The sequence below is a fragment of the Echinops telfairi genome, unplaced genomic scaffold (genome assembly GCF_000313985.2).
Source record: "Echinops telfairi isolate 266 unplaced genomic scaffold, ASM31398v2 ScPeMD7_60;HRSCAF=208, whole genome shotgun sequence".
Taxonomy (NCBI): domain Eukaryota; kingdom Metazoa; phylum Chordata; class Mammalia; order Afrosoricida; family Tenrecidae; genus Echinops; species Echinops telfairi.
Genome location: NW_022103958.1, coordinates 38519967 through 38532600, shown reverse-complemented (window position 1 = coordinate 38532600; position 12634 = coordinate 38519967). Strand labels below are relative to the sequence as shown.

Genomic DNA, 12634 nt, shown 5'->3' with positions numbered 1-12634 from the left:
TTTAGCAACTCTAAGGGCTACAACTTTCAACATAGGAGTGCTTCAAACTATCCTGAATATAAACGTACAGTAACTAAAGCATATTCAAACCCTTCGGAGAGTGGAAGCTAGATAATATCCAACTGACAGTGGTCAAAAAGCCTTGAGGCTATACTTTCTGACCCTGTCCCACTTTTATTATTTTTTCAGGATTATATTATTGACAGGTTATATATGATTAAAAATTAATCTTATACGTCTTTTTAACATCTCCACCAATGTTGATTGAGGATACTATGCAATTTTTGTCTCTGTGATGAGAAACATCACGAGGATAAACCTAAAGGAGGTAGAGAGTTTGCTAAATGAACTAATACAATTCTGAGGCTCTTTTTCTTGAAGAATCAAAACATGTGATGGGGGAGGGCACCATAATGTAATCTCTACGATATCAATTGGCTTGCTGAGAAGTGCTGGGTCTTTCAATAGAATTATCAGCACAGCCCGAGGAAACAGGAAGTCAGGTGAGGAGCCTAGAACTAGTTCCGCAGAAGCATCATCATGCCTTACTGCAGCAGTTGTTGCCTTAGGGTAAACCTAGGCAAGTTGGTTAAGGGTAAGGCTATAGTGACCAATGGGATTTTGACATTTCCCATGGAATAGAGTCAACCAATAGAGTCAAGGTCACAAAGGCTTGTCCAGATTGCTCAGGTACTAATAGACTAAATGATTTTTTGTAGTTAGAGATGCCAAGACTAAGATGCTATTAAGCGTTCTTTGCCAATTTAGGACAGACTTGTTCATTGTTGGATTACCAGAGGTGAAGACCTTGTAGCGAGAACTTAGTCAGTGCATAAAATGGCAGTGTAATCTCAGACACACTTGGCACCTACGTCTACACTGTCCACGTAAACCTAGATATCCTTTAACCTGTCATCTCTTAAGAAATCTAGGGTAAGTTTGGCTCGTCTTTAGTCTATCAGAAGAAAGTATGTCATTCCTCCTTAGATCGGCCATTTAACGGTGGTCATCCGTGAGGACGGCACAGGACTGTGCAGTGTGTCCTTTTATTGTGCTTAGTGTCGCTGTGTGTCGGAGCCGACACCGTGACCCCTGGCAACAACAACAGATGGCCATGCCCCAAATCATCAATTGCGTTATAGCCTTTGTGACTTGTGTTTTGAAATTTTATGTCCCCTTTTGGCTAAGACTAAACACAAGTCATTGAAATTCTTTTTCCAGGCATCCTTATTCTCTGAACCAAGTACAAGAACATCTTTATATTGTATAGAACTGACACACAAAGGGGAATTTAGATCTTGAAGGAGGACTTGGGAGATGTAGGAGAGGGCTTTCCGTTAACATTTTGGGAACAAATGCCCAGGTTTAATATTGTCCTTTCCAGGTAAAGGAAGGCAGTGATTGATTCTCCTGAGCTTGGAGCTTTGAAAATGGCAGGCAGGACAAGATCCATTACAATGACGTCAGAGACATGAGGAGTAACTAACTGCAGGATGATACTTGGGTTAAGTGCTACTGGGAAGTGAGGGATAACAAGGTTGTTGATAGAGCTGAGGTTTAGGACACATTTTTACCCTGGCCTGTGTGGTTTCTTTCCTTGTAGGAAAGACGTGTTTCAAGGGTTAGCGCAGGGTAGTAAGCAAACATGTGGATATGCGATTTTCAATTCGGTTTGCGCTTATCTTTGCTTCTAGCTTCAAGAGACATTGGGGAATTTGGATAATGTTTCACTAGAATCCATCTTAATTTTTATAGATTCTGTCTCAACTATTTTGAATAGGAGGGAAATTTTTAGCCCATAGAATATCCAGCATAGTGTCAAGATCCTTATCTGGGATGTATATCAAGTATCATGGTGAAAGCAAAGGTATATCCAGAGCAGATACAACTTGATTATGAATAGAAGAGTCCTTCAGGATTTCAGTAAATAGCTTCTCTGGTATGCAGTGAAAGTTATCATTTTATTTGCAAATTAATTACCCCTCTTTTTTTTTTTTTTAATTACCCCTCTTAAATCCACAGAGTATTCCTTAATCAGGGTCCAAGTGCTATTTGTAAGTACTGGGAGATAGAGAAAATATGTGGTTTACTTGGAATATCTAAGAATTATGAGGTATGGCTGTTTCAAGGAAGAATTTAGCAATGATTTTTGTGTGTGTGCTGATAATGAAAATTATTTATTTATTTATTTATAATAGTTTTATTAGGGGCTCATACAACTCTTATCACAACCCATACATACATCGTTTGTGTAAAGCATATTTGTACATTCATTGCCCTCATCATTCTCAAAACCTTTGCTCTCCACTTAAGCCCCTGGCATCAGGTCCTCTTTATTCCCCCCTCCCTCCCCGCTCCGCCCTCCCTCATGAGCGCTGGATAATTTATAAATTATTATTTTGTCATATCGTTAGATGCCATAGAGCCGATTTGGACTGCCTCCTGATGACATGACCTGATAACATCCTCCCTTCTAAGACACATTCTAGCTGTACTTCTTCCAAGACAGGTTTGTTTGCTATTCTGGTAGTTAGTCTATCATACTTTCCATTTTATTTTCCAACATGCCAATGAAAATGCATCAATTCTTCTTTAGTCTTTCTTATTCATTATCTGCTTTTACATGCATAGATGATGACGTGAAGACCGTGGTTTGGGCCAGGACATACCTGAGTCTTCAAAGTGGCATCTTTACGCTGTAACACTCTAAACAGATCTTGTGCAGCAGATTTACCCAATGATTTCTTGATTTCTGCTTCCAGGAGTGTTTACTGTGGAGCCAAATAAAATGAAAACCTTGACAATTTCAATCTTTTCTCTACTTCACATGATTTTATCTATTGATCGAGTTGTGAGCACAGGTGTCAAGGTTTAACGTAGAGGGAGTAGTATTCATACGGTAAAGTAATTGGTGATGATGAACACCAATATTTGTAGTTAATTCACTTTGGATATTTAAGAGTACAGCAGGATATTTTTCACTTTTTTTTCCTTCAGAGTACCCTCACATATCTGATTTCTTTATTTTTTTTAAAACCATTTTATTGGGGGCTCATACAACTCTTATCACAACCCATACATCCATCCATTGCATGTCAAGCATATTTGTACATTTGCTGTCATCATCATTCCCAAAACATTTGCTTTCTGCTTGAGCCCTTGGTATTAGCTCCTCATTTTCCACCTCCCTCCCATCCCCCATCCCTCACGAATCCTTGATAATTTATAAATTATTATTATTTTGTCATATCTTACACTGTCTGACGTCTCCCTTCACCCACTTTTCTGTTTTCCATCCCCCAGGAAGGAGGTTATATGTAGATCCTTGTAATTGGTTCCCCCTTTCCACTTCACCCTCCTTCCACCCTCCTGGTATCGCCACTCTCACCACTGGTCCTGAAGGGATCATCTGCCCTGGACTCCCGGTGTTTCCAGCTCCTAACTATACCAGTGTATATCCTCTGGTCTAGTCAGATTTGTAAGGTAGAATTGGGATCATGATCGTAGGGGAGAGGAAGCAATAAGGAACTAGAGGAAAGTTGTATGTTTCATCGTTGCTACACTGCACCCTGACTGGCTCGTCTCCTCCCTGAAACTCTTCTGTAAGGGGACATCCAGTTGCCTACAGATGGTTCTTGGGTCCCCAATATGCACTCCCGCTCATTCACAATGGTTTGATTTTTTTGGTTCTTTGATGCCTGATACCTGATCTCTTCGACACCTCATGATCACACAGGCTGGTGTGCTTCTTCCATGTGGGCTCTGTTGCTTCTGAGCTAGATGGCTGCTTGTTTACCTTCCATCCTTTAAGACCCCAGACACTATATCTTTTGATAGCTGGGCACCATCAGCTTTCTTCACCACTTTTACTTATGCATCCATTTGTCTTCAGCGAGAATATTGGGAAGGTGAGTACACAGTGGTATGACCTTTTGTTCTTTGATGACTGATCACATGACAGCGATCATGTTGGGAAGGTGAGCATCATGGAATGCCAGGTTAATAGAACAAAGTGTTCTTGCATTGAGGGAGTATTTGAGTGGAGGCCCAGTGTCCATCTGGTACCTTAATACTAAACCTATACATATATGCACATCGATCTATTTCCCCCATCCTCATATATAAATATATTTACATATGTACCTGCCTTTATTTATACCTCTATAAATGCCCTTTGCTGCCTAGTTCTTTCCTCTATTTCCTTTTACTTTCTTCTTGTCCCAATAGCATGCTCAGCCTTCATTTGGATTTCAGTAATTCCTCTCGGTTACATTACCCTTGATCACACTACTAGGCCTCCTACACCCTCCTCACCACCGATTTGGGTCACTTGTTGTTCCCTTTTCCCTGGGTTTGTTAACACCACTTTATCTATTCTTTTATAAAGTAGGCCAATCTTTTTTCCAGGGTCACTTTGAGTCACAGGTTTTCTTTCTTTCTTTTTTTTATTTTTTTTATGGCTCTTTTCAGTTTATTGCATGAAGGAGTTACACTAGTCCAAGTTAAATGTGGACCCCAAATGGTTACATCATACAAGCTGTGAGGTTTTAAACTTGTGACAAGGGACAGAGGGAATTTTACTACTCATTGCAAGGAAATCCTCACTTAAGCTTCCGTGAGCCACAAGCACTTAAAACCCATGAACCTTCAGCTGGCCGTCCTTAGCCAGTCCAGTCTCTACAAGGAACTGGCATATGTTCTTGCGCTGGTCGCCCTGGAGCTGAATCACTTCTCCATATTCTGGATGCTCAATCACAGTGCCATTGCAGGCAAATTTCTTCTTAAAGGCCTTCACTAGTTTTTTTTTTTGTCGTAGTCATCAGCGATCCCTTGGACAGTGGTAAGGGTCTTCCTGCCGTTGCGCTGTTGAATTCTTATATAGATATAATCCTCTGTCCCCGCAGGCAGCAGGTCATCACCCTTACTTACATCAGCAAAGGGGTCGAAAGAGTGGAGGTTCTGGATAGCGGACATACGATACGATTCCTTTTCCTCGGTGGAAACGGCCTGCGGAAGGCGGCGGCTGGAGAAGGCGGGCAGGGGGGATGGAGCGTCGGGAAGCGAGGGGGCTCGAGCGGGAGGCTTCTGAGTCCTCAGTGACTCCACAGGTTTTCTTTGGAATCTCACTCATTTTCATTCTAAAGCCAATTCAAACTATTTTTCCAACTGTAATCAAGATAATGGGGCTATTTCCCACTCAAATTTGTGTTTTGAATCAGGTATTCAAGCTTAGGTTTAAATCCATTGATAAAAATTAGGTGAAATCGGCTGCTGTTGACCAATAATTTTAGTTCATCCTGAAAATCTTCTATAGTTTCACCTACTTAAAACACAGGCTTATGGGCATATATGTCACATATCATACAATTTAATCGTTCAATCATATTAAGAAGATTTGTGCAATCATCACCACAATCAATTTCAGAACATTTTCTTCTTATACTCTTAGTCATTAAGAGTATTTCCTCCCATCCTCCCCTGCTAGCCCCCTATGCAGCTATTGTCTCTATAGAGCTACCTGGATTTCACATGGATACAGAAAATCATACAAGACAAAACACAGTCTTACAAAATCATGCATAGCAAGCAAAGATACAAAATCTTGATCAAAGAGGAAGCAGAAAATATTAAAAACTGAAACAACAAAATGGAGATCAACTGACAGAGTATTACATTTTAACCTAATTACATCTGCCCCGTGGACTTTACAAAGCTCTGTCTGATAGCAAGGCTATTTACTTACATTCATCTACCACAGTCAGAAGGATGCACCAGAGACTTAACCCATGCGGCACCCTGCAAATGGATTTTAGCCTTCCACTGTCATTTATAGCCTTATGCAAACCAGGAGTTCACAATTTAAGCTTTTAAAGTATTCCCTCCATCAATTTGGTTCTATTATTTACAATCCTTGGATCACAAAGCCTGGTGTACTTCTTCCATGTGGACTTAGTTGATGCCTTACTTAGGTGGCTGCTTGTTTTATAGCAAGCCTTTAAGACCCCAGATGCTATTCTTTTTGATAGCCAGGCACCATCTGGTTTCTTCATCACACTGGTGATAGAAATGAAGCTAGAGATCGCTTGATAGGACTTTACAAAACCAATGGCTTATTCATAGCAAATATCTTTTTCAACAACACAAAAGGTGACCATGCACATGAAGTTCTCCAGATGGAGTACACAGAAATCAAATTGACTATGTCTCTGGGAAGAGATGCTGGAGGAGCTCAGTATCATTAACCAAAATGAGGCCAAGGGCCGACTGTGCAACAGACCATCAATTGCAAATGTGTAAGTTCATGCTGAAGTTGAAGAACATTAAAACAAGTCCAAAAGAGCCAAAATTAAAACAAGTCCAAAAGGAGGAAGGCCTCAAGGCAATGGGCTCAGCCGTAGGCTCCAGCGCAACAATCATCGTGAGGGGGAAGCAGGACTGGCAGTGCTCATTTTGCTGCGTGTAGGTCGCTGCTAGTTGGAATGGCCTGGGTGGTACCTAACACTAGCAATACAGCTCAGGCCCCTTTCCTGGCCCATCACTAAGTTCTGTCTTTCAGGATATTGATATTTTTAGTAGCACTAGGCTATATCTACTGAAAAGGATTCTAAATTTTTCTATGAATATTTGCTGCTCGTGTGGGTTTACAGAAATATTTCTATATACCATTGGCTAAAATAATTATACTGTTAATGGCATTATCAAATGTCCCATGCACATTATTTATGTCATTTCTCAAGAAACTGATAATACCATCTCTAACGGGGCCCAAGGATATATACATAAAACCAGGAATTTTAATATATATAAACAAGAATTTTTGTTGCCCTTCTTCTTGACCAAGCATGATATCCTTTTCCAGGGAGAGGTATCACCAATTGACATGTCCACGGCAGATAAATAAATAGATGGTTTTGAGCTCATACTTAATAGTAAGCCTTAAACTAAGAACAATTCATTCTGCTTGATACGTGCCCTCATGAAGAGATCACTGAAGATATGCGTGCTATAGCAGAGGGTAGTAAAGAATTAAATAGTGCCTGGCTGTCAGAAAGAATAACTTCTGGGATCTCAAAACTTGTCTTAAAATAAAAAGCATCTCAGATATCAAGAAAGTACACATGGAAGAAGCAAACCAGCCTGCGTGATCAAAGGATTATTAACAAGAAAACCCAAGATCAGAGGGGGAGAATTTAAGTACTAGAGCTTAAATTCTGAGCATCCAATTTGCAGAAGGTTACAGATGATAGTGAAAGCCCAACATCCATTTACAGAGCCCCCATATGATTTAATCCTCCAATGAATTCCCTCTGTCCTTTAACCAAAGATGTGAATAATCTTTTTTCCAGGCAGAGCACATTGGAAAACGGATTACTGCAGAGATCATTTGGTTAAATTCAACTTCTTACCATTTGTTTCCCCCTTTGACCCATTTTTTAAAATTAAATACTTTTATTGGGGGCTCTTACATCTCTTATCACAATCCATACATTTATCCATTGTGTCAAGCACATTTGTACATATGTTGCCATCATCGTTTTCAAAGCATTTTCTTTCTACTTGAGCCTTTGATATCAGCTCCTCATTTTCCTCTCTCCCTGCCTCTCCCACCCTCCCTCCCTCATGAACCCTAGATAAGTTATAGGTTATTTTCATATCTTACATCGTCCTCTGTCACCCTTCACTCACTTTTCTGTTGTTTGTCCCCCTGGGAGGGGGTTATATGTTGATCCTTGTGATGATTCCCTCTTTCTCCCCCCACCTTCCACTTATCCTCCTGGTGTCTCTGTTCTCATTGTTGGCCTGGAGGAGTTTATCTATCCTGGATTCCCTGCGTTTCAGGCTCTTATCTGGAGCAGTGTGCATATTCTGGTCGAATCCAGTTTGTAAGTTAGAACTGAGGTCATGATAGTGGGGTGAAGGATGCATTAAAGGACTAGAGGTAAGTTGTATGTTTCATTGGTGCTATCCTGCACCCTGACTGGTCATCTCTTCCTTGTGATGCTTCTGTAAGGGGATGCATTGATCCATTTTTAGCTTGTTTTATTTTTTATTACTTCCTGCTACCTTTTGAATTGGAAATTTTCTGTGTTTTACTCTGTTCTTGTTGTTGGGTTTTTTGGGGGATGGTTATGATTTTCTTCATATGCAATTGAGGATAGATAAATCTATAGAGATTTATTGTGATGTTGAATGCGCAACTCTCTTCAATATAGTTAATCCATTGTATAATACAAGAATGATGTGCCAACAAAACTGTTAAACATTAAAAAATCTTTCATTATAGCTTTTACTTAAGCACAGATATAAGAAATACTTTATATAGTTGTTTGCATACCTGGCACCTGGGAAGGATGGATCTTCAGCAGCAGTTGGCATTTTGAAGTTGCGGGAGAGTCAATGGGAGAATATCAGGGATCTGGACAAGGGAATGAGAAGAGAGTAATTACTAGGATGTGGAAGGAACGAGATAAGGAGGTTAAGGAGGAGGAAAATCTGGATAGAGGCAACTAGAGAACAAGGAGGATTTTTAAAGGAAATTAGTTTGGTTTTGTTTATCAAATTATTAATTGGCTTTGGTATAAGAATCTTTTAGTGACTATTTGTGATTCAGAATTTTATTTTGATGTCTCTACATTCCAATTAAAAAATGCTACCCAATTGAACTGACAAATATTGTTCCTTAATTTTTTTAAAGTGACTTTTTAGATGAAAAAGTTTTCCAAGTCATATGTTCTTCAGAGGAACCACTAAAGGTTTAAGTTATCCTTGTGAACTTGGTACCATTTAGGCACAGGAATTGAAATAATAATGAGAGTACACATAAACAAACAACAAAACCCAGGAGTTTTGTTTTTTCCTGCGAGAGGAGAGGACATGCACTCAGGCAATCTCACAGAAACTGGGCACCATCAGACGAGGCCCTTCCTCTTTCTTGATTCCCCTCTATTTTACCAAGCACAGTGTCCTTCTCCAGGGAATGATCTCTCCTGACAACTTGTCCAGAGTGCATGCCTGAGACGAAGTCCCACCATCCTGTCTTCTCAGGAGCATTCAGGTTGTACTTCTTCCAAGACAGATCTGTTTGCTCTCTGGGCAGTCCATGGCCCTCAATGAGATGGACTGGCATACTAGCTGCACCACTGGGCTCAAACCTAGGAACAATTGTGAGGATGGTGCAGCACTTTGCAGTGTTTACGAGTTGTAACTGACTCATGGCATCTAATAACCACAACTACCTGGTTATGGTATCAGAGTTGTGAACATGACCTTGAGATATTGGTGTAGCTCTTTATAGCGAATTGTCTTAGAAAAGCATCAAATGCGCTTCTCTTTCTTTAGTTTTCTTTTTTCTCCTCAACCATTTGCTGGTTCTTCTTGGAAACATCATACTCCTTTGCTGGTCCTCACAGGTTTGTCCTCTTTTTAGTTCAATCTGGGACCAAACCTGTTGATAATAAGCAATCCAATGGGGTCTTAGGTGAAGTATTGTCTTTAATTTGTAATTTCTTTAGTTAATGGAACAATAATCCCCCTTCCCGCGTGTTAGCAGTCTAAGAGACGGTTCCAGACTTGTGGCTGATCTGGTGTTTTCTGTATTGTCTTTCTCTGAAACAGAACAAATACGTACTTGAGAACACACGGGCAGGACTCAAGCTGGTCAAGGACCTTTCCCCGCAGATTTGGAAGCGCAAGCGTGCCGCCTGGTGGAATGATTTCGCTACTACACACGCGCAGTGTTGCAATCCGGAGAAGCGCATCTGTGGCAAGGGGTGAGTGCAAATCTAAAAATTTAGATTTCTTTCTTCATTTAAATACTCCACACACTGAAGTGACCCGTCGTTTCATCACGCTAACTAGCTTGACCATTACGGAATGTAGGATTAGATCGATGTGATAGGTATTCTTGTCTATTATTTTCCTGATGGTAGAGAGGTGTGTGCTGTTCTCCTCCAAGTCAGCAGGGAGAAAGATGAGCTTTCCCACCAGCCTGAAGCGTTACCGCTTGGAGACCCACAGGGCAGTTCTCTGTCCCACGGGATTGACTGTGAGTCGGAATCAACTTGATGGCCGTGCCTGAGTACCGAATAAATATTTTAGAATGAAAAGCTAAAGGTTACAGAGTCTCAAGCCTGATAAACTGCTTTTATGCAAATTATTTGGTTCAACTTTAAAATGTTCTATGAAACAGATACTATTCGAATTTTACAGATGTGAAAACGGAGGCTCAGGGAAGCAGTGATATGCCCAAGATGTCTTTTCTTTTTTTTTTTTGCATTTTCATTCTTTTTAAAAAAATCATTTTATTGGGGGCTCATACAACTCATCACAATCCATACATACATCCACTGTGTCAAGCACATTTGTACATTTGTTGCTATCATCATTCTCAAAACATTTTCTTTTTAATTGAGCCCTTGGTATCAGCTCCTCATTTTCCCCCTCCCTCCCCGTTCTCCCCTCCCTCATTAACCCTTGATAATTTATAAATTATTATTTTTCCATATCTTACACTGTCCGATATCTCCCTTCACCCACTTTTCTGTTGTCCAGCCTCCAGGGGGAGGTTATACGTGTAGATCCTTGCAATCTGTTCCCCCTTTCTATCCCACCTTCCCTCCACCTTCCCCTCCAGGTATCACCACACTCACCACTGGCCCTGAAGGGATCATCCATCCTGGATTCCCTGTGTTTCCAGTTCGTATCTGTACCAGTGTACATCCTCTGGTCTAGCTGGATTTGTATGGTAGAATTGAGATCATGATAGTGTGGGGTGGCAGCATTTAAGAACTGGAGGAAAGTTGTATGTTTCATCATTGATACCCTGCACCCTGACTGGCTCCTCTCCTCCACACGACTCTTCTGTAAGGGGGTGTCCAGTTGCCTACTGATGGGCTTTGGGTCTCTACTTTGCACTCACCCTCATTTACAATGATTAGTGTTTTTGTTCTTTGATGCCTGATACCTGATCTCTTCGACACCTCATGGTCACACATGCTGGTGTGCTTCTCCTATGTGGACTTTGTTGCTTCTGAGTTAGATGGTTGCTTGTTTATCTTCAAACCTTTAAGACCCCAGATGCTATATCTTTTCATAGCCTGGAACCATCAGCTTTCTTCACCACACTTGCTTATTCACTCATTTTGTCCGATCGTGTAGGGAAGGTGAGCATCATGGAATGCCAGATTAATAGAACAAAGTGTTCTTGCATTGAGGAAGTACTTGAGTGGAGGACTAATGTCCATCTGCTACCTTAATACTAAACCTATAAATATATGCACATAGATCTATTTCCCCACCATCCTATATAAATATATTTACATATGTACATCTGTATTTAGACCTCTGTAAATACCCTTTGCTTCCTAGTTCTTTCCTCTATTTCCTTTTACTTTCCTCTTGTCCCACTATCATTCTCAGCCTTCATGTAGATTTCAGTAATTTATCTCGGTTACATTGCCCTTTCTGAATCCCTACTAGGCCTCTCACACCCTCCTTGCCACTAATTTTGGATCACTTGTTGCTCCCTTGTACCTGGGTTGATCAACACCACCTCCTTTCCCCCACCTCCTCCTCTCCCATATCCCCCCGGAACCATCGGTCCCATTGTTTTCTCCTACAGACTGTTCATCCAGTCTACCTTATCTAGATAGATCTGCATAGATAATAATATTCACCAAAAACAAGGCATTGCAAGACAAAGCGACGAAAGAGAACACAACGATGACAACAAAAAAGAAAACCAATGACCCAGAGAAGAATAAATTATTTTAAAAAAGAAATTTAAAAAAATTTTAAAGAAAAGCCGGTAAATAGATCAAGATCTGAATTTTGACCTCTAGGTGTGTCCTCCAGTCAAGTCCAATGGAGTGCCATGCTCTGGCCCCAAAGTCTATTCTTTTCACTCCCTCAGGAGCTCCCTGCTCTGATCCCCCATTGCTCTGCCGCACACCTTTAGTATTTTGCCTCAGTGTTAAGGGGCCAGACTGGGCCAGTGTTGTCCCCTGTAGAGCCATGGGTCAGTGAGGGACCTCGTGTCTCATAGTGGGATCACCCACATGGTCCACTGTGTGCATTGGCTGTTCTGAGCGGGGGTTATCGTCCTCCAGGCCTGGTGGGGCAGGATGTGCTCCACTCTCTCTTCCTCCCTATTCATTTGCTCCCATGTGCTCTGATCAGACATATCCCTCCCCCTAGTAAATTCTTCTGGGGGGAGGGGCAGTTGTCCAAGTAGCTGGTATGGGAGCTGAGCCCTCAGGTCCCTCCACAGGCTCCCCACTCCTTACCGGCATGCTGCATTCATCTGGCACTGGCTTTAAGTCTGGTTCCTCTTTTCCTGTGGAGACACAAACAATACCCTCCCCTTGGGTGGGTCGGTGTCCTAGTCCCCTGCCACACATCTTTTTTTCCCCCCTTTCCTCCCTATTCCCCCCACCCCCCTTTTTAGTTGGCTACCATATGTACTCCTGGATTTGGTCTGGCCCCTGCCATACTACATGGACCTCACCCCAGGAATGTTTGTATACAGTAGCTTTTTCCCTATGCCCCTTTTACATTTCTTTCATTTTTTATTTTTTTATAAACTTACTGCAGCAGACTTATATTGTACTTGTCCTTTTGTGCTTGGCTTACTTCA

The 12634-nt window shown here is 41.3% G+C and overlaps 1 pseudogene; it reads right to left on the bottom strand.

Annotated features, from left to right (window-relative positions):
- Positions 1 to 4457: 4457 nt before the first annotated feature.
- LOC101656621 lies at positions 4458 to 5069 on the bottom strand (annotated as a pseudogene).
- Between the last annotated feature and the right edge of the window lie 7565 nt (positions 5070 to 12634).